This window comes from Caretta caretta, chromosome 20 (assembly GCF_965140235.1).
Source record: "Caretta caretta isolate rCarCar2 chromosome 20, rCarCar1.hap1, whole genome shotgun sequence".
Classification (NCBI taxonomy): Eukaryota; Metazoa; Chordata; order Testudines; family Cheloniidae; genus Caretta; species Caretta caretta.
In genome coordinates, this window is record NC_134225.1 from 23,064,134 (window position 1) to 23,086,397 (window position 22,264).

The 22,264-nt window shown below is 58.3% G+C and overlaps 1 protein-coding gene and 1 long non-coding RNA gene across 5 annotated transcripts in view; one reads left to right on the forward strand and one right to left on the reverse strand.

The window, feature by feature from the left end:
- The window catches only part of PDE4A (phosphodiesterase 4A), a 152,666-nt gene that overhangs the window by 76,282 nt on the left and 54,120 nt on the right, over positions 1 to 22,264 (reverse strand). The gene's annotated exons all lie outside the window — the stretch shown is intronic.
- Positions 11,714 to 19,324, forward strand: LOC142069627 (uncharacterized). The gene is made up of 4 exons (XR_012665561.1): positions 11,714 to 11,814; positions 16,078 to 16,285; positions 16,702 to 16,837; positions 18,573 to 19,324. It is a non-coding gene; the product is annotated as an uncharacterized LOC142069627 (long non-coding RNA).

Here is a 22,264-nt window from a genome sequence, read left to right on the forward strand (position 1 = left end):
GTTTAGGACAGGAAGTGAAAAGTAACAGCAGACGCGAGGGAGTTGGGAACAGATATAACAAGGGATTACACAGAGGTGCTGGAACTAGGGCTGCGGGGGAGCTGCCGCGCCCCCTGGCTTGAAGGCTTTGTTCTGAAAGACAGAACCCATAGCAGCACCCCGGGATGTCCCCCTTCAGCACCAGTCTCAACAGACCCGGAGGGGTGAGCGCCCCCACCCCGCTCTCTGCAGCACAGCGCCCCCTAGCACCACATCGGGGCATTAGGGTCAGCACTGACTCGGCGGGGGCAGAGACCCCCTACTGAGCCACCCACAGTGCTCTCTGGGGTTTTCCCTGGGGCTGGGGGGGCCCAGCCATGCTTCACAGGTGCATTCAGCGGGCTGGCAGCCCAAGCCATTTGGCTGCAGCTCAGGAGGGGGGAGCTGTTCCCCCTCCCCCCACATCCAGCCTGTCCCCATTCACTGCAGGGCCCGGCGAGGACACGGGATGGAAAGTCCCTGAGGAGCTGTCAGGCCGCACGAGGGCAGGAGCTGCTGCTCTGGGGCCAAAGGTCCCTTTTCTCTATCCCACGTTTCCGTTGCTCCGGCACCGTGGCTGAGCTCCAAGCGGACTCCTCCCCACAGCAGCTTGGCGGGCCGCTCGCCTACCAGCCCTGGCACTGCCCCCCACCGGCTAGTAATGGTCCATTCGCCATGCCCCAAGGAAAGCAGGGGCAGGGTGGCCCATGGGGCAATGGGACTCAGCACACCTCTACCCTCCTGGGTGGCCTTCGACACGTCTCTTTTCCTCTCTGGGCCTCAGTTTCCCCTCCCACCCTTTTGTCTAGTCGTTCAGTGAGCTCTCTGAGGCGGGGAGGGTCTCACTCTGTGTCTGTGCAGCAGCTGGCCCCAGTCCTGGGGCTCTCTCCCCTTCCTGCCTCCTCCACGTGCTCCTCCAGCAGGGCCCCTCTGACTGCCAGACGGACACGTGGGGGAGGCCCTGCACGCTAGCCCATGCTGTGGCTTGGGTGGGGCGGGGGGGTGGGAGAGAGAGGGGAATTCCCAGGCTGCTTTGCAGCCTCTTGAGCAGTTAAGCCATTCATCCATCACAAACCGCCTAACGATCCAGCTGTTAATTATCTCCCAGCAGCAGGACGGGGAACAGAACAGCGCCTTTGGTTAAACTTCTGGTAACTTTAATTAAAATCACTGAAGGAACAATGAGCCACAAACTGAAAAATTAATGCAAGAGCCCAGTGGGGCTGGAACAATGTGTATAGTGGGGGGCTGAGAGCCAGTGAACCGAACTGTAAATCCCGTCTAGAATGGAAATCACTGCAAGCCAGGGGGTGCGGCAGCTCCCCCCCCACCCCCAGTTCCAGCACCTATGCAAGAACCAAGATTTTGCAGAGAAGCCCACAGAGCTGCGGCTGGCCGGCTCGTGCCCGGAGTGTGGATCCTCGCACCCGCTTGGTATCCCAGGGAAAGGAGAGATTCGAGACTGCAGGGAGTCACGGACGTCTAATCTCGGCCAACAGCCAGGACTCCTGGGTTCTCTCCCCAGCTCTGGGAGGGGGGTGGCGCCCAATGTTTAGAGTGGGGGGCTGGGAGCCAGGACTCCTGGGTTCTTTCCCAGCTCTGGAAGGGGAGTGGGGTCTAGTGGTTAGAGCGGGGGGGGGCGGGTTGGTTCTATACCCCACTCCAGAGAGTGCCATGTCTGCTCTCTGTGGTGTTCCCATGTCGCGGGGACCTGCACCGTGCCCCCCCAGTGTCTGGAGTCCAGGCAGGGCTGCCAGGCTCCTGGGGGTGCCAGATCAGGCTGGACAATGTGGGATTGGAGCAGTTAAACTGCAGTCCCTTTGTGCCTTTTTGCCACCCCCTTAAGGGCGGGCTACACGAATGCGCTTCCAGAGCTGGGGGCACCCGGCCTCTCTGACTGGCTGCAGCTGGGGGGGAGCTGCCTGTGCCTCCCCCAAGGGAATAGTGAGCAGCCATGCTAGGCCAGCCCTCAGTGCCAGGTGCTGCATGGGCCCCCTTGTGCCAGACACTGCGCAGCCCCCCAATCACCTGTCTCCTCCCCCTGGGATGAGCCCATCTCAGAGAAGAGTCCGTGTTTGCACCGACCCATCTGCCCTGGCACCTGCATGGTGAGGTGTGTATCGGGCCTGGCCCTGCCGGCTCAGCCAGCCGCGGGGACGGGCAGTGACTCACTGGTAGGAGGATGGGACCAATTTCCCAGCACGTGGGCATCGCCTCCCCCCGCTCTCCAGTTCCCAGCGAGGTGCGGGGCCGGCAGTTCACCTTCCAGGAGCTCCGGGCCCCACCACTCCCCAGCGCTGCGGCTCACGGATCACAGGGACGGGGGCAGCGCCCGGCGCCGCAGGGCTGCAGAGTCGGTCAGGGAGCAGGGAACTCACTGCTCCGGCCCAGCGTCCCTGCCCGCCCCGGGATGATGAATGTTGCTGGGAGCCGGTTTCGCCCACCAGTGCTGGGTGCCTGCTGCCTATAAATAGGGGCTGGCTCCTCTCTGGGGCTGGGAGCTTGTTCAGAGCAACCTCCCGGCTGGGAGGGTGCACGATGCTCAGCTCCTGTGCCCAGCGCCGGGGCCCTGAACTGCCAGGCCCGGAGGTGCCCAGGGCTCAGCCCTGGCAAAAATCAAGCCCTGCCCCCAGCCACAGAGACACCAGCACAGGCCAAAGCCCAGTAGGGAGGGTCAAGAGAGGCAAGGGGCCTGGAATGAGATGGGTGGAGCTTCCTGCCAGGCCTGGCCAGGGCCCTTCTGAGGCTACTGCGTGCCTGAGCAGATGGCCCCAGAATGGCCCCTCTGCCCCCGTGCCAGGGGGCAAGAAGAGAGCCCAAGAAACTGCAGGGGCTCAGGAGACCTGGGCTGCTCAGTGCCTCGGTTTCCCCTCCCGCTTTGTCCAGGGCCTGGGTCTGAGCTGCACTTTGCACAGCAGGGGAAACAGAAATGTGGTGGAGCCCAGGGGAGAGCTGCAGGGCCCGCACAGGTCTCGGTAGGTCTCGGAGCTCCCTGGGGCTGGCAGGGCTATAGAACCAGAGAGCCATGCCCAGCGGGGGCAGAGTCCCCAGCCAGCAGCGCACGGCGCGATTCGCTGCTGCTCCCGCCTCCCACTCTCCTCTGGCCGCTGCCGGTGGGACCCGTCTGGGGCGGGGGGAGCTGTCATTTCCCGGGCTGGGTCTTCCACGCAGGGGCGGGAACGAGCATCCTGTGGAGAAGGGACCTCGCACGCTTGTCTGCCCTGTTCTTGGTGCTTTCCACGCCCGGACAGATCGCCATCTCAGGGTCCTACACACCTGTCCCCAGCACCGGCCTGCACAAGCCTCCCCCCGCCATCGTTAAGCTCAGCCCCACCGCGCCAGCGGAAGGATTATTAGCAGGTGGAGAAACTGAGGCACAGCGAGTTCTAGGCCAAGTTTGCCCAAGAGCGACTCTGGGCACACCCAATTTTGGAAAGTTACCAGAGAGCAGATGCCTTTGAGGGGGTCTGGCCTCCCAAATCACTAGTCACCTTGGGAAACCTGGTCTCTAGGTCACACAGGGGGTCTGTGGCAGCCCTGGGAAATGAACACAAGCATCCTGTGTCCCAGCCCGGAGCCTCCAACACCAGCTCAGCCATCCTAAATCCAGAGCGACTCCACTGATTTCAACAGGCCTGACTCTGGATTCACATCAGATCCAACCACACCTCACTACCAAGATGCCAAGTAGGAAAAGCGGGAGATTTTTCTCCTCATTATGAAATTAGCTTCCACAGCTTAGCGCCCCTGTCAGCTCCAGACAACGGCTACTGAGGCCCCCGCTCCGTGTAGAGCACTGGGAGGAGATAAATCCCTGGATGGCAGGAGCTGCGCTGTCATGTTTGCAAGGCCGGGGGTGCCGTACAGCCTCCGGGAATTGCCCCTCCCTCCCTGGGGTCCTGAGGCCAGTCTGGCCTGCAGTGAGGCCCCAGAATTGCTAGGGCTCCCCCTGGACCAGAGCCTGCTGGGCGGGCCCAGGAATTCAGATTGACGGGGAAAGGCACCAGCTAGTAGCTCAGAGCGTCAGTGACCGGGGAGGTTAGTCAAGCCAAACATTAGTCAATTAATCTAATTAACAGGTCCTGAGTTCAGGCTAATTACACCTTGCTACAGGATCCGAGCTGCAGCTTCCCTGCCCCTGAAGAACTGTCCATCATGCTCCTCCCACGAGCTATGTCCCTCCCCACCCAATGTATTACTCCAGGCATTGCTGTGGGGGAAACCAAGTCCAGGCCCCCTTGGGCCAGGTGCTGCACAGCTGCAGAACGACAAGCAGTCCCTGCCCCAAAGGGCTCACGGCCTAATGAGATGAGAGGTGGGAGGGGAAACTGAGGCACCGAGAGGATCAATGGCAGAGCTTGGAATATAACCCAGGTCCCCTGAGCCTGTGTCCAGCACCTCACCCACTAGCCCCTGCTGGCTCTTATCTGCACAGCCAGACACAGGTTTCATCCACAATCTCAGTTTTTGGTGGTGCTGTGACTCAAGTCAACTAATTGCCAATTAACTGAAATTAACGAGATTGGGCAAAGGCTGTTTGGGAAATCAGGAGCCGAGGGCTTGGTTGAGCAGCTGGGGAGAGAAACAACCTCTCTCTCCAGGTTCGATCTCCTCCTTCCCCAGCTCCATTCTAATTCCCTTTTGTTCCGGCAGCTCCCAAAGAGAGCCATGAAACCAGGGCATTTCTCCTCCAGCCAGGAAGCTGCAGTTTTTCACACCCCCACTCCCCATTCTCTCCTGCTGAAGGGGGGCCTCTCGGGCTGCACTGCAGAGTTAAGAGTCCCGTCCACACTCAACAGCCCTGCCTTCAGAAGACTGCAATGGGCAGGAGGGGAAACTGAGGCAGAGAGAGATGACTTGCCCAAGGTCAGTGACAGAGACGGGTCTAGAACACAGGTCTCCTGCACCTCCGTCTGGTGTCCCATGCACTGTACCACACAGCTACCACACGGAAAAGACTCTGATTTCCAGAATACAATTGTCTTTCTGCTACCTTGTGCTGCTGTGTCAAGCTCCTGTCTCTCGAGTCTTACTCTGTCTTTGGACGAGGGGCCCTTGCCAGGTGTCTGTACAGCGCCTAGCGCACCAGGGCTGGGGCCTCGAAGTGCTCCTGCATTAGAAAGGCTAAACAATAGTACCACCATTGACTACCAAATCTAATCCTGCCCCAAGGCGAGTCCCATCTCCCAGGGTTCGAGTTGGGGGGCTGTTAGCCAGAATCGCTTGCTTGCACCAGAGCCTCAAATGTCATCGCAACACCTAGTGTCCATCCAGCGCTTCTCAGCAGCAGGTCTCAAAGAGCACCCTGCAAAGCAGGTCAGCGTCACCACCCCATATTACAGGTGGGGAAACTGAGGCACAGAGCGGGGGCGGGGACAGGTTTCAAAGGGCCTGTGATGAACACACTGATTTCACTCTGCGGGCCCCCCCCCGACAATCCATTTCCGCACACTCTGCAGCTTCCTGACGGGAACGTTACAAGACTCCCACCGCACAGGGGAGCATCCGGCACTGTTACCGCGCAGCAGGGAATCGTGGGGGTGAGGGGGAAAATATCACTGCTTGCCTTCCTCTTTGGCTGCTATTTCTGGCAGGCAGCTAGTGTGCGTTACGCCTGCTGGCGTGGGATTGTCTAGTAAACTGAATATTATCCAGGAGCTTAAGACAAATGTGAATCACTTTTAATGGACGCAGGTGACTCATCAGGGCTGGGGAAAGATTAAGGCAAAATGTGATAAATGTGAAGGGGCTTTTTATCTACTCATCTCCACCAAGAGCTCGGTCCATGACAGAGTCTGATGGGGCTGAACGCACCTGCGCATCGGGATGGGTGAGCGGGGGCGAGGGAGGGCTTGATACCAGAAACATTTTCTAGCCACAATTAACAAGTTGGGGTAACTGCAGCCGAGCACAGAGCCAGAACATCACCGAGCGGGTCAGCTCCAGAGAACAGGAACCGGCGCGCACGAGGGTTCCTCAGGAGGGGAATGGGGTCTAGTGGTTAGAGCACGGGGGGCGGGGAGGGGGAGGGCTGGGAGCCAGAACTCCTGGTTTCATTCCTGGCTATGCCACCGACTCCTGGCGTGACCTCGGGCAAGGCCCAAGCCCTGCCCTGCTCCCCCAGCTCAGCCCCGCAGCATTCCGGCTTCTAGCTCCTTGGTGTGGCCTAGTCCGGGAGGGCCCCCGCATCGCCCTCCGACGCGTTCCCAAGTTCCCAGCTCAGCCACCGTAGGACCCGTCTTGCTTTCCTCAGCCACCTTTCAGCATCGCTCCCAACCAAACGACGCCCCTGCCCGAGGTGGGGGGAGCCCCTCAGCCCCTGGCACCTCCGAGGGGGGCGCGTGACAGGAGCTGCGAGCAGGCGGAGTTCCTGGCACGTGGCAGAACTTATTAGCAGCTGGAAACTGCTGCTGAAGCAGCAAAGGAGCTCGCAGGAAACCCAGTACGTCTAATTCCATCTGGGCAGGTGAGTTATTTACACTCGCACCCAAGGGCCAGGGGTGGGGGCTGGGCTGGGCCAGCGTCGCCTTCGCATGGTGCGGCGGTCGCTCGCCCGACTCCCTTCCGCCGGCCGCAGGACGGGAGCCACGAATGGCCCAGGAGTAGGACATGAGGGGCTGTCTCTCGTTTCGGGCTTGTGCACCGCCCGCACAATGGGGCCCTAGCTTCAGCTGGGTCCCTAGGCGCTGCGCTAACCAACGGGAAATAAAGGGGTTTGTTTGTAGCTGAGCGGGGGGGGGGGGCCCTCACACAGGTAAGGCCAGGGCCTGGGATCCGAGTTCAATTCCCGGCTCCCACACAGAACCTCCCGTGTGACCCTGGGCAAGTCCCTGCTTCTCTCCACGGTTCCGCTCCCCGTCCCTAAAAGGCAGATAATCCTTCGGCTGTCTGGCTTGTCGTGCTAGATTGGCAGAGGGACTGCCTCTGCATCGGGGCAGCGCCTGGCCTCAGGGACCCCGATCTTGGTGGGGGTCTGGGCAGCACCCAGCCCAAGGGGACCCCCAATCTCGGGGGCGGGGGTTCTATAGCTATTAACAAGGTCACCCAAGCAGTTCGTGGCAGAGCTGGGAACAGAACCCAGGAGTCCGGCGTCTCCGCCGCAAGCCCAGCTCTGTAGAAAGCCCACATCAGACTGAGCCAGGCCCCCGTGAGGAGGGTACGAAATGATCTACTCAGTGGGGCTGCCCTGGGCCACGTCTCAGCTGGGTATTCCAGCGATGGAGTTTAATAAACAGCACATCCATCTGTCGCGTTCAGCTCTAGCACTGTCTGGCACCTGCCCCCGAGGCTGCTGCAGGCGGAGGCCAGATAGCGGGAGATTTCCACAGGGCATGTCCTGTGCAGCGAGCCCAGGGACTGGCTCTGTACAGGCCCGACTCTCCCTCTCCATCCCCCGGCCTCCACCCCACAGAACGGCCAACGCTCCTGCCACATCCCACAAGGGGATGGCAGGACGACTCTCCAGCCGTTTTGTGGGGCAAAAACGCAACGCCCAGGAGAGAGCGGGCTGGGCCGGCATCTTCGATCCATGATGGACTGAAACTCCAGCTCCTCCCGGCTACACTGGACTCGCGGCACGACTTAAGCAGGAAAATTCTTTCCATTTCATAACTACAAAGGCGAGCAGGGTTTTCGTTATTATAATTTCCCCTGGAGCACACACATCGTTCCATTGGCGAATAAATTAGCCCGGCACCTCTTCCCAACAACGCTGGGTGTCAGCAGATCCCAGCCTCTGCTAGTTACCCTGCTCTTAAATAACAGCATCGCCTCCCGACTCTTCTGCCCAATTGAACCAACTGCTCAAATTAACTACTCAGCAACTCCCCTCCCTGGCCCTGGTGCGGGCTGCAGACCCACAGAACCTGGTGATGTAACAAGCCAGACCCTCATTCACAGCCAGGCCCCGGGTCTGTGAGTGAATCTGGCCGCAGGGCCAACACCAAACGCAGCTTGTCACCTCCACCCACCTAACAGCCGCGTTCTTGCTCCGCTTAACATCAGCCTCTGGTGTGAGCACCTGGCCAGGGCCCATCGCACACTCAGGACAAGGGTAGAGTCCAGACCTCCTGCGTAGCACAGGCCAGAGAGCATCCCCCAGCAGTCCCTAGGCTGGGCCTGATCACAGCTGCTAGACGATGCCTCATCTGGATTTCAAAGGGGCAGGACCCATTGCATCTCTCTCAACCGGGAGTTCTGTGCCACCAGGGCCTCCATCTCCAGCTGTCCCTCCCGCTTCACTCTGAGATTTCAGAGTTTTGTGGGGACGTGAGGGGAGGGATTCAGCATCACTTCAACGGAAGCCACCTAACCCTTCAAATTCTGCCCCGTCGTTCTGTGCCTCCATTTCCCACCTTTAAAATGGGGATAATAATCCTTCCTTTCCACCCAACCCTTGATCTATCTTGTTATTCAGACTACAAGCTCTTCAGCGCAGGGACGGTCTCTCACTTGTTGTCTGTGCAGCGCCCAGTGTGACGGGGCCCCGATCTCGGCTGGGGTCTGGGCAGCACCCGGTGCGATGGGGCCCTGATCTCAGACAGGGTCTACGCAGCACACGGCACGATGGGGCCCTGATCTCGGCTGAGGTCTCTCACCTAAGAATACAGGAACCGTCACAGAAATCAGGAGGGAGGAAGGAGATGCAGGGTCTGTGGTGGCTGCTCCCAGGAGATTTAATCCAGCTCAGCCACAAGCTGTGGGCTGGATGCGAGTTACTGGATGGATCCCTTGGCCTGCCTCACAGTTCTTAGACTCTAGGGCCAGGAGGGCCCGCAGTGATCATCTGGTCTGCCCATGTCACACAAGCCATGGGACTGCCCCGAGGTGCCCAGAAGGGCCTGTGACGACGTGGGGCTGTTCTTCATGTGTCCTCTGAATACTGTCGGGGTGCCTCAGTTTCCCCTAGGCAGTTCTTAAGTATCTAGGGGGTGGGGTAAGGGTGTATGATCATTGCAGAGCCCTAGAGGGCAGGTGTGTGCAGGAGTCTGGACACAGAGAATGGCCGACACCCTGTTTCCTGGCAACTGATGGCCTGGGCCCTTCCCCCCTGCAAGGTGAGAGCTAAAGGGTTGGAGAACAAAGGAATCCGGTGACCACCTGGCCCGGGAAAGGGACAAAGCCCAGGGGAGGAGGGGCTGGAGGGAGTTTCAGTTTGGGGCTGGCCGGGACATGGAGTGAAGGGCAGACGGGGTTATCTGGCTCACTGCCCCCCAAAATGGACCCAGCTGAGGAGTCCTGTTCTCTGCACCTACAAGCTCTGTGTTAGACCATGTTCCTGTCGTCTAATAAACCTCTGTTTTACTGGCTGGCTGAGAGTCACGTCTGACTGCGAAGTTGGGGGGCAGGAACCTCTGGCTTCCCCAGGACCCCGCCTGAGTGGACTCGCTGTGGGAAGCGCACGGAGGGGCAGAGGAGGCTGAATACTCTGGGGTCAGACCCAGGAAGGTGGAAGCCGGATGAGCTGTGAGTCCTGCAGACAGGCTGCTCCTGGAGAGGAGACTTCCCCAGAGTCCTGACTGGCTTCATGGGGAGCAGTTCCAGAGCATCGCCTGGGGACTCCGTGACAGAAGGACATTGTAACCCTGTGCAGAAAGGAAGGGTTGAGCATTGGAAAGTTCACCACAGCACAGTTCATCGTGCAGCTGGAGGAGGATGACCGCTCTAAGGAACAGATTCCTGACCCCAAATGGGGCTATAGCAGGATCTGGGAGCAGCTGGAGTGGGAGCCAGGCATCGCCAAGACTCCTGTCCCCAACGAGACGAGGGTCTTCACGATTGGGTTCCCCATCCGGGGATTGGAGACGGACGGGATTGGAGCTGAGTCCGAGAGAGCAAGAGGACGGTGAGAGACAGCGAGAGCCCGAGAAAGAGCTGCAGAAGCAGCAGCAGCATGAACTGGCGGTGGTGGGGCAGAGAGGCCTAGGGGACCTCCCAGGGGTGAGTGGGGATAGACCCGGGGGGCCAGTTCTGCAGGGAACCTCGAGAGTAAATTGCTGCCCCTGGTTAAGGAGGGGGGGATGTGGATGCCCACCTCACTGCCTTTGAGCAGGCTGGCGATTTGAACCAGGGGGACCCTGCGGAAAAGCCCCGATGTCTAGCTCCCTTGCTGGGTCCCAAGGCCACAGACTCCGTCAGCCAGATGGGTGGGGAGGTGGACAGGCTCCCACTCCTGACCCCAACCTATATGTCTGTGTGGAGTTTCCTGGGGCCAGGCCCCTCGGACCCCCAGTGGGAGCGGAAGGTGACGGTCAATGGGGAGACATTCCTGGGGTGGCGAGACCCTGGGACAGGGAGAACTGTTGTCAGGCCCTGGGTGGTGCAGCCTCACCAGATGCTGGGGGGCTGTGTGACCTGGGTGAGGGTCCCAGGGATGAAGCCCCTCGCCCTGCCTATGGCCCAGATCCCTGTGCAGACCCAGGAGGGGTCAGGCTGGCTGGTCTTTGGGGTTCTCCAGGATATCAGCTGTGAGACCCTGTTGGGGAGTGACTTGACTGTGTCTCTTTGGGACAGGATCAAGGCCCTGCTCCTGTATCCACCGAGGGTTTGAATTTGATCCAGGGAACCAATCGGCGTAGAGGGAAATGGTCAGTGAAAATGCAGATGACCTGGCTAGCAGCAGGGAGGAGTCGCTAGGCTTAGGCTACCTGCCTGCCTGTAACCAGACCCCTGGGGCTGCGTGGGACAGAGGGATGCTCCCCGCCCCCTTTCACACCGGAGAGGGGGCTCAGGGTGCTCAGGCTGGCTCTGATGCAGTGAGGAAAGCAGCGTGCTCGCTGCCTACCCCCACTGGGACAGCAAGGGCAGTGGGGAGCAAGGGGGGAGATAAGACCCCATCTGAGTGGCGGAGGGGGCCCACAGGCAGGGCAGGTCGGCTGCCAGCCAGGTTTGCCTGATCCAGAGGCGCTGCTGGGAAGATTCCATGGCACGGCAGGGAAGGGGGCTCTGGACATAGTGGGGCTCCTCAGCAAGGCGATCCGGTTGGGGAAGAAATGCATCCTGGTGGTGATGGATTTCGCCAACCGCTACCCAGGGGTGGGGGATCTGCCCTCCGCCGAGGCAGACGCGCTGCTGACCATCTTCAGCAAAGACGGGGTCCCCTGCGAGGTCCTTACAGACCAGGGGTCAAATGTCATGTCAGCCCGGCTCTGAGGCTGGTGGGAGAAATGCGGGGTCTGGCCCACCTGGGCCCCTGCATGTCACCCTCCGTCCAATGGGCTGGTGAAGAGGATCAGAGATTGGCTGGTTCTCCAGACCAAGAAACAGGTCCAGGCCTTTAGCGGGATGGCGGGGTACGGAGCGTCCGATCCCTGAAGCCAGGAGACCGGAAAGGCCCAGAGAGATGTTACTGCGGTGACAGGCTGCGCCTGACCGTACTGCAGACGCTGAGGTGAACACGGTTCTGAAACGCATCGCTGCTGCTATTCGCGCAGCAAGCTGGGCCAGGACCACAAGCCTGCTTTGCACTTTCCTCCTTTTGTCCGAGATCTCGTTCGGCAACACTTTCCACCAGCCAAGCGCTTTGCAGATATTCACCAATGAAGCCGCCCAGCCCAGGTGCGAGGGAGGTGTTAGCTCCAGTTACCTTCACCAGCGACAGCTACTAATTACTCCCTGTTTGCAGGGCGCTTGGTCACTGCGAAGAAGGGATCATGAATTAACTTCCCCACAAGAGATGCAGCAGGCAGGAGTCAGGGGCAAAGCTAGAGCCTGTCGTCTCCAGTGTGGGCAGACGTACCCACGCCCACCGCACCACCGGACTGGAATTAGCAATGGCACTGTGGTGCCGTGGGAGAGGTGAGCCACCCCAATACGTGGCACTGTGGGTTTCAGAGGGGCTCTTCCCCTGGGCAGCTGCTCCCTCCACAGCGAGTAGGCCGAGCGCCTTCTCAGCAGCCCGAGCTGGACATTACACCTCCCACTCCCTGACGAGACAGAGATTGGACATGTCCTGCCCAGGGTCATACGCATAGCCAAGACCAGAGCCCAGCAGCCCGGACTCCCCAGCCCCTGCTCTAACCACTAACCCACACTCCCCTCCCAGAGCTGGGACTAGAAGTGAGAGATCCTGCCTCTCACGCCCTTCCTCTAACCACTACACTCTCCTCCCCTTCCGGAGCCGGGAACAGAACCCAGGAGTCCGGGCTCCCAGCCCCTGCTCTAACCACTAGCGCCCACTTCCCTCCCAGAGCTGGGATAAAACCCAGGAGTCTTCGCTCCCTCCCAGTATGCCTTTGCCATTTCTCTGCTCTCTTCCCAGCAGCCCATGGCAAAGCAGCAGCAAAGGAGGGCTGGCTCCAAAGGGTGAATGCGACAGTCCTGCCTGGTGCCTAGGAGCCACGGCCCGGCCGCCACGGGCTCGGAGCTCTCTAGGTTTGGATTTTGTTCCACAGCCCCAGTGCTGCAGCCTGCGAAGGCTCCCCTCTGCCCACTCACTGGGATGCCTGGCACTGGGCAGCTCTCCGCAGAGAATCCCGCCAGCCCTTTAGCCACGCTGGAAGGGTTGGGAGGGCACACGGAGTCACGGGCACTTCACAGAGTGGCAAAGAAGAATTTGAACATTAAATAGAATCCTGCCGCCAGATGCCAGGGAGCTCTGAAAACCTCAGCACCTGCACTGGGGGGCTCACGACACCTGGGTTCTATTCCTGGCTCTGACACTGCCCTGCTGGCTGACCTTGGGCGAGTCCCTTCCCTGCCCTGCGCCTCTCCCCCCTCCCACCCTCTGTCTATTCAGACTACGAGCGCTTTGGGGACCTGCTCTGGGTCGAGGCCTGGGCAGCACTGGGCCAGCAGTGACAGTGCGGGAACGCTCCCCCTACTGAGCCCCCTGTCCCACTCCCTGCACCACACTCCTCCTTGCTTGGAAGACTGAGGTTCAGCGTTGGCTTAGGGGGAAGACTGCACACCAGAGAAACGTCGGGCTTCTCCACAGAAGTGGGTGCCTGTCAGTTCAGCCAGAGATGCAGAACTAGGTGGTGCCGGGCTGCAGGGAGCAGGGGGGGGTCTCATCCTAGGCCCCTGGACTCAATGCCCAACACAGCATAGTCTGGGAGCACAGAACACGCGAAAGAGGAGTCAGGACTCCTGGGTTCTTTTCCAGCTCTGCCACCCACTCACTTGGACAAGTCACATCGCCCCATGCCTCAGTTTCCCCATCCACAAAACAGGCATAAAAACAAAGTTTGGAAAGCATTATTAACTGCTCTGATCCCTACAACTAAAAGCACTAATTAAAGTTCCTAATAATGAGCAGCCAGGCTAACAAACACAAACAGGGAATATTTGGAAGTTGGGAAATCTATTTTTGGATCCATCCCTTCTTTCTGCCCCACAAGCTCACTAATGAGGCAGTGCACATTAAAGCAGAGGATTCCATTAATCTGCAGAAAGCACAAGCCTTGTGTTTATCTCCCTCCCTGTCCCGTTCAAGGAAAAGTTGCGACTGGAAGCCCTGTTCTGTGCTGGGCACAGAGGAATCCCTGGGATTCTTAACATTCTCAACCCCTCCATTAGCGAGGGATCAGGTATTTAATAGGGCTCGAGCTGCTCTGAGAGAATCAGCGCTCCCACAAGGGGGTATGAAATTACAGGCTGAATTAATGCCTCCAGCCTTCACCTTTTCAGCCAAAAGCAAACGCCTCGGGAAGAAGAGCTCGGGCCCGTTAGGAGCTCTTTCCGAGCGTCATGCGCTGTCAGGCCTTTGCTCAGGTGCAAAGAGCGAGAGGCCACAGAAGAAGGGGGAGCCTGTCAGTTCAGCCAGAGATGCCGCCATGGTGCAATTAAGACGTCAGAGGCAAAGGGATGGAGCGGATGCCAGCACCACAGAGCTTCTTGCCTCTAACCTTCGCAACAGCCTTCCAGCCTCCAGAGCTCAACCGCTGCATCTCTAGCCACTAGACCCCACTGCCCTCCCCAAGCTGGGGAGAGAACCCAGCCGACCTGCTCTAAGCCACTAGACCCCACTGCCCTCCCCGAGCTGGGGAGAGAACCCAGGAGTTCTGTCTTTCCAGCCGCCTGCTCTAAGCTACTAGACCCCACTGCCCTCCCTGAGCTGGGGAGAGAACCCAGCCGCCCTGCTCTAAGCTACTAGACCCCACTGCCCTCCCTGAGCTGGGGAGAGAACCCAGCTGCCCTGCTCTAAGCCACTAGACCCCACTGCCCTCCCCGAGCTGGGGAGAGAACCCAGGAGTCCTGTCTTCCCAGCCACCCTGCTCTAAGCCACTAGACTCCACTGCCCTTCCTGAGCTGGGGAGAGAACCCAGGAGTCCTGTTTTCCCAGCCACCCTGCTGTAACCTAGATTGTCAGGCTCAACGGGTAGTGATCAATGGCTCCATGTCTATTTAGCAGCCAGTATCAAGCGGAGTGCCCCAAGGGTCAGTCCTGGGGCCGGTTTGTTCAATATCTTCATTAATGATCTGGAGGATGGTGTGGATTGCACTCTCAGCGAGTTCACAGATGACACTAAACTGGAAGGAGAGATAGATACGCTGGAGGGTAGGGATAGGATACAGAGGGCCCTAGACAAATCGGAGGATTGGGCCAAAAGAAATCTGAGGAGGTTCAACAAGGACAAGTGCAGAGTCCTGCACTTAGGACAGAAGAATCCCATGCACCGCTACAGACTAGGGACCGAATGGCTCGGCAGCAGTTCTGCAGAAAAGGACCTAGGGGTGACAGTGGACAAGAAGCTGGATATGAGCCAGTGTGCCCTTGTTGCCAAGAAGGCCAATGGCATTTTGGGATGTATATGTAGGGGCATTGCCAGCAGATCGAGGAACGTGATTGTTCCCCTCTATTCGACATTGGTGAGGCCTCATCTGGAGTACTGTGTCCAGTTTTGGGCCCCACACTACAAGAAGGATGTGGAAAAATTGGAGAGAGTCCAGCGGAGGGCAACAAAAATGATTAGGGGACTGGAACACATGACTTACAAGGAGAGGCTGAGGGAACCGGGGATGTTTAATTGGCAGAAGAGAAGAATGAGGAGGGATTTGATAGCTGCTTTCAACTACCTGAAGGGGGGTTCCAAAGAGGATGGCTCTAGACTGTTCTCAGTGGTAGCAGAGGACAGAATGAGGAGTAATGGTCTCAAGTTGCAGTGGGGGAGGTTTAGGTTGGATATTAGGAAAAACTTTTTCACTAGGAGGGTGGTGAAACACTGGAATGCATTACCTAGGGAGGTGGTGGAATCTCCTTCCTTTGAGGTTTTTAAGACCAAGCTTGACAAAGCCGTGGCTGGGATGATTTAGTTGGGGATTGGTCCTGCTTTGAACAGGGGGTTGGACTAGATACCTCCTGAGGTCCCTTCCAACCCTGATATTCTATGATTCTATGAACCCACTAGCCCCCACTGCCCTCCCCAAGCTGTGGAGAGAGAAACCAGGAGTCCTGTCTTCCCAGCCACCCTGCTCTAACCCACTAGACCCCACTCCACTCCCCAAGCTGGATATTTCGGACTCCTGGGTCCTATCTCAATCAGCTTGTTGGAAAGTTACAATTTAAGGCCCCGCGGAAGTGGTTTCCTGGTGGGCTCTCTCTCGGAGAGGTTATTTCAGTCAATGCAAATCTTCATTTAACCAGAACCCCCCCAGCCCAGCACGCATTCTCCTTGCTAACACGGGCAGGATGACTCACCCGCTCTGCAGCACATCACTGCTAATAGACAGAGGCGATGCTGGTGCAGGGTATTTACTTGCGTGCACACAGCACTCGCGACCAGGATCCCATCAGTTCATTTGTATATGGGCAGCCCCCAGGTTCCTCCGGGCCCAATCAAAGGACATAAATATGAAATTCCAGAAATAATTGCACCTTTCATCCCAGCCCCTCCAACCTCTTTACAAACGTTATCTATCTGGGGAGGTAGGCAGCCGCTTCACACACCTCCGAAATGCAGCTGGCTCTGGGGTAGGACCCGTCAGCAGGGCACAGCAACAGTCAGCACAGGGAGCGAAGAGCCTCCGATGGAGCTGACGCTGGTGGGGGGATTCAGAGAGGTGGGATGTAATCACCCAAGGCGGAACATGACCTCGCTGTCTCTGCTATTTCCCTGTTAGCGCGATCGCTGGGCACCGCCTGCCGGGACCTGCTGTACAGAGGGGCCAGGAGCACCGAGCAGCTGAGTGACTTGCCCATGGTCACAGGGAGCGCGTGGTGGAGCTGAGGTCACAAACTCACACCCCAGCCAGTCGTCCTGTCCAGGCCACTTCCCCTCACCCCGCTTCTCCCAGAAGAATACAGCACTGCTCACGCTAACCCAGCCAGGTCGCTACAAACTACCAGACCAGTTAACTCACCAATTCTCTTCTCAAAGAAAGAGCCTGTGACTTTCTCGGGCCACTGGCATGTCAAATCCAAAAGGCCCAGCTTGGGGCAAACGCAGGGTTTCCATGATACAGCCGCCTGGCACTAGCTACTTACCAGGGTGTTTTAGTTCTTTATTAGTTATCTTTAAGCGGGCTTGGGGGGTTATTTTACAGATTAATGCAGTGTTTGGGGTGCGCTCCCCGCAAAGGATTAAAGGAGGGTGGGGGTTGCAGACAGATCTCCCAATGGTTCTGGAGAGTCTCAGCTTTAGCTGTCCCAAAAACTTCTAAACATGACCAATGACGGCCTGAGTTTGCAGAGAGCTCCCATTCATCTTAACAGGGGCTAACTCAGATGCCTGCCTTGCCTTGCAGGGCTGCACGTGAATGGATATATCTGTGAACTAGGAGATGTTCCAAAAAGTACCTGGAGAGATCAGATCTGCCCTTTGCAGCAGAGACAGCTGTAGATTTATTACAGTGGTCAGAACTCTTCTCATGTTCCATAGAGGTAAGTCACGCCCTGTGCAGAGTTCAGCGCAAGGCCTAGCTACTCACGCCCCCGCTCAGGGACTTTCAGAGACTCATGGAGTTTAAGGGCAGAAGGGGCCGTTAGATCATGTGATCTGACCCCCTTTATAGCACAGGCCATGGAATTCCTGCCCGGTACCCCTGCCCTGACCCCAATCACAGCATCTTCCAGACATGCTCCAGACGGGGTCTGAAGACATCCCTGGATGGCGCATCCACCCTCGCTGGGGAGCTGGTCCCAGTGATTAATCAGTTTTTCATTGGAATTTGTCTGGCTTCAGCTTCCAGCCCCTGCTGCTCGGTCTGCCCTCACTCGGCTGGGTTATGGAGCCTCCCATGTCACCCTCACTTCTCCATCTTTCGGAGAAGCTAAACCACTCGAGGTCTCACTAGCAGGGGGTTTCTCCAGCCCTCGACTCATTTCTGTGGTGCTCGTCTGCAGCCTTAGCTATTGTTCAACATCCTTGTTAAAATGAGAACCCCAGAACTGGCTGCAAGGTCTAGGTTGGACATTAGGAAAAACTTCCTGTCCGGGTGGTTAAACACTGGAATAAATTGCCCAGGGAGGTTGTGGAATCTCCGTTATTGGAGATTTTTAAGAGCAGGTTAGACAAAAACCTGTCAGGGCTGGTCTAGATAATCCTTAGCCCTGCCTTGAGTGCAGGGAGCTGGACTAGATGCGTCTCGCGGTACCTTCCAGTCCGACAATTCTGTAATTAGCCCATTCTCCACAGTGCGGCACTGGGAGCTGGTGCTAAGTCGCTTGTCCACGACGACCCCTAGATCCTTTTCAAGGTCACCGCTTTCCAGGATGCAGTTCCCCATTCTGCAGGGAAGGCTGCGTTCCTCCTTCCTAGAGGCAGAACTCTGCATCAGGCTGTCTGCAAATGCACTGTGTTTGAGTGGCCAGGCCCAGCTTCCCAGCGATCCAGACCGCTCTGTTACCATCATTAGATACCACGCCACCAATCCGTGTTGTCAGCAATGAGCTGCGGGGGGGTCCAGCCCTTGTGCTCCTCAACAGCAATGGCAAACACTGGGCAGAGGAGCCCCAGACCCACCGCGGCCAGCACTAGCTGCTTCAGAGGGAGGGTGAAGATACCTGGCAGGAGGCAGACGATGGGAAACCTGCCCCTGGGTTACATTCCTTCCCAGCCCCACCTTTACTGGTTGGGGGGTCACGCCCTGCAGCTGGGCATTTACAGATCTTCCAAGGCTCTGGGCTGGTTTTTGATAAGTCCCTAATTCTGGGTGATTCTCGTTAGCCATGTAAATGTCCAGCCCGTTCTGAGACCCTGGAAGCTCCGCACTGATATCTTGTGGCAATGAATCCCACAGGCTAATGGGCAGCTTGCACAGGGAAAACGTATTTCCTGGGCTCTGATTTAAATTTCTTCCCATTACGTGTCCCCTTGTTCCCGCATCATGAGGCAGGGTGAATGGAAGCTCCCAATCGGCCTTCTCGCTCCTGTCTCCTTCTGTCCGTGTATTACAGCAGCATCAGCCAAGGCCAGGCAGCATTGCGTCGGGTGTGCACAGACACAGCCCCTGCCCCAAAGAGGGGAGGGGAAACACAAGCTCAAAGTGGGGAAGGGACTTGCCCAAGGTCAGCGGGTGGGTCAGTGGCAGGGCCGGGACTGGAGCCCAGGTCTCCTGCTCCCCAGCACAGCACTCTATCCACTTGGCCCCGCTTCCTGACTTCTCTCCTTTCTAAGGCAAACCGTCCTGATCTCGCCCAGCCCTCTTCAAAGCAGGCTCCCGCCAGGCCTCCAGCTGCACCTGACGCCTGCTCGTCCAGATCCCACGTGCAGAGATGGCGAACAATTAGAACAAAGCAGCCTCGTCTTCCCGACGAGCGACCGGCGCGCGTTCACGTCTCATTACCCCCAGAGAAAGACACCCTGGACAAAATGTTAATTTCCTTATTACCAAGAAGCCAGGCCCGTGTATCGCGGCCTGAGAGCCCGGCTGCTCGTTAGGCTGCTAGAAACCCAAGATTAAATGACTCTGCATGTACATCTGCAATAACCAACGGGTGGGGCCGGGGAAGGTAGCTGGGCCCCCACCAGGGAGTGAGGCTCTGAAATGCCTCGTGTCAAATTACAGGCAGCTTTGGAACTCCACAAAGCCTGGGGGCAGCCTATAAATAGGAGGGCTGCTGCTTTTATTTTTAATTAGACAGCAATTGATGGATCTGAAATGAAATTACAGTGTTACATCACAGAAATCACTTTGCAGTTAACTGTGGTGGAGACAGCCAGGGAAGAGCTTCCCAGACACAAATGGCTGGCTTTGTACAGCACCTGGCGCAGCACGGCCCTGCTCTGCGGCTTCTGGGCACTACCATCATATGCCAATTGCATCATCATTGCTGCGGTTCCAAGGAACACTCAGGGTCCCATTGATCGGCTTTCTGCTTGCGCTCTCAGCTTCCCATCCAGGGCCAGAGACCTGCCGGGCAGCGTCCCATGGCCAAGGGGAGCGTGCGCTGAGCGGGGGAAGATCTCAGAGAAATCTGAAGGTGGCAGGCACGCCAGTGGGAATGGAGTGGCTGACACAAGACAGGCTCTCGAACTCGGCATCATGCGGACGGCAAGGGGGAGCCGCGTCCGCACCGGACCCAGCTCTTATTTTCCATCTTGCTCCCGAGCAGAGGTTGTGTGCGTGCATGGGGACCCGTGCGGAGCCCGGAGACACCTTCTCACTCACTCCTGCCGGAGCCTCGCAAGGAGGGCAGGCCTGGCTGGCTGGGGGGAGGGAGGGAGGGAGGGGGAGAGCTGGCTGCCGAAAGTGAGGCTCGGTAAACAGGGAAGACAAGGAGTGAGTCAGAATCATTGTCTCCTGCCTTTGGCTGCCAGAGCGTTGGGGTGGGGGGGAGCTGCCGGGTCTAGGAGCAGGCTGGTGTAAATCAGAGTCCCTCCAGGATCCGGCTCATTGGGCCTGATTCACGGTTTCCCAGGTCTCTGGGAGTGAGGGCAGCTTGGAGCTCTGTTCTGGGCCCCTCCCCAGCCAGACCAGCCTCCGGACTGCACTCAAGCCCCCTGCGCAGGGAACAGCCACCCTGCGTCTTGCTCCAGCCATGCCCCGGGGGGGGGGGGGGGGGAGGGAATAGCCACAGTGCAGCTCCCCAGCCACGCTCCAGATCCGCCCCCACCAACCGGGGCTGGGAGCAGGGCCCTTATGCCAGCTCTGCACCCGCAGGGAAGCCCTCCGCACGGGGCAAATTCTAGCCACATTAATCCATCAGAGGGGCCTGAGCTGCACTGGGAGTCAGGCCCGGTGCGGGGCACGTGTCTGTGTGTTGCATCCCTGACCAGCTGTGTGGGAGGCTGGAAATGTTGTAGGTTGCCTGCCCCCCCGCCCAGAAGGAAGCTGCCAAGGAACTGGTTGCAGTTCAGCCTGACCCCCATGCTCCCGCTGGCCGGGGGTTTCCCTGGGCTCCTGCTCAGCAGCCCCAGTGGGACACCCGGGAGCGAGTTCTCTTGGTGCTGGGGAAGGCAGGCACCTGCGCTGGGCAGCACCGTGTGCGGCTGGATGGGAAGAGCATCAGCAGGGCCCTGGCAGAGCCAGGGTGGAAGGATCTTAAAATCCAGCCCAGTGCAGAGAGGCTCAGAGGAGGCCTCGGTGCCGCTTCACTTTGTGGATTAAAATGCTCTGAATTAAGGCCACTTTCACTCTGAACAAGAGCAACCGACCAAGGGTTTCATATGGTTTTAACTAATCCACTTTGAAAATTAATCTGGATTAATTTTCCTGAGTGTCCCTATGTAGACAAGCCCTTAGCCTAGCATGACCCCCCTGGCTGTTCTTTTCTGGTTTAGCTTAAACTTGTTCCCAGTCGACATAAAAGGAACTAAGGCCTCGTCTCCACACACAAATTTGAGTTAAATCAGTTCAATGAGATTGATTTAATTCTTGTGGTGGGTTGAACCCGGGACTTGCGAGTAGGGAGGTCCTGTGTCACGGAGTCCCTGGGCGATGCTCTGGAACTGCTCCCCATGAAGCCAGTCAGGACTCTGGGGCAGTCGCCTTTCTGTGAGCAGCCTGTCTTCAGGACACGCAGCTCACACAGCTTCCACCTTCCTGGGTCTGACCTCGGAGCATTCAGCATCCTCTGCCCCTCCGTGCGCTTCCCACAGCGAGTCCGCTCAGGCGGGGCTCCTGGGGAAGCCAGAGGGTCCTGCACCCCAACTTCGCAGTCAGACGTGACTCTCAGCCAGCCAGTAAAACAGAAGGTTTATTAGACGACAGGAACATGGTCTAACACAGAGCTTGCAGGTGCAGAGAACGGGACCCCTCAGCTGGGTCCATTTTGGGGGGCAGTGAGCCAGACAACCACGTCTGCACTTCACTCCATGTCCCAGCCAGCCCCAAACTGAAAACCCCCCTCCAGCCCCTCCTCCTCTGGACTTTGTTCCTTTCCCGGGCCAGGTGGTCACCTGATTCCTTTGTTCTCCAACCCTTCAGCTCTCACCTTGCAGGGGGGGAAGGGCCCAGGCCATCAGTTGCCAGGAAACAGGGTGTCGGCCATTCTCTGTGTCCAGACCCCTGCACACACATGCCCTCTAGGGCTCTGCAATGATCATACACCCTTACTCCACCCCCTAGATACTTAAGAACTGCCTAGGGGAAACTGAGGCACCCCCACACTATTCAGAGGAAACATTAAGAACAGTCCCACTTCGTCACATCTCTCCCCCCTTCGAGATCGAACTGAGCGGGGTCACTTTAGCTGGTGACCTGGGGAAGTTCGAAGCCACCAACGTTCCCATGGATGACCCAGCATCTCTCCCATTCCTTGATAGGAGTTACACCAGGCCCTTCCAGTTTCACGCCCTCCCTTAGGTCAGGGGTGGTCGATAGCACTCGCAGGCCGCATGTGGGAAGGTTTATGCAGCCCATGCCCTTTGGCCACCCCAAGAATGTCTCCCCATTGACCATCACCTTCTGCTCCCACTGGAGGTCTGGGGGGCCTGGCCCCAGGAAACTCCACACAGACATATAGGTTGGGGTCAGGAGTGGGAGCCTGTCCACATCCCCACCCATCTGGCTGACGGAGTCTATGGCCTTGGGACCCAGCAAGGGAGCTAGACACCGGGGCTTTTCCGCAGGGTCCCCTTGGTTCAAATCGCCAGCCTGCTCAAAGGCAGTGAGGTGGGCATCCACACCCCCCCCTCCTTAACCAGGGGCAGCAATTTAGTCTCGAGGTTCCCTGCGGAACTGGCCCCCCGGGATCTATCCCCACTCACCCCGGGGAGGTCCCCTAGGCCTCTCCGCTCCCCCACCGCCAGTTCATGCTGCTGCTGCTTCTGCAGCTCTTTCTCGGGCTCTCGCTGTCTCCCACGGTCCTCTTGCTCTCTCAGACTCAGCTCCAATCCCGTCCGTCTCGATCCCCCGATGGGGCCCG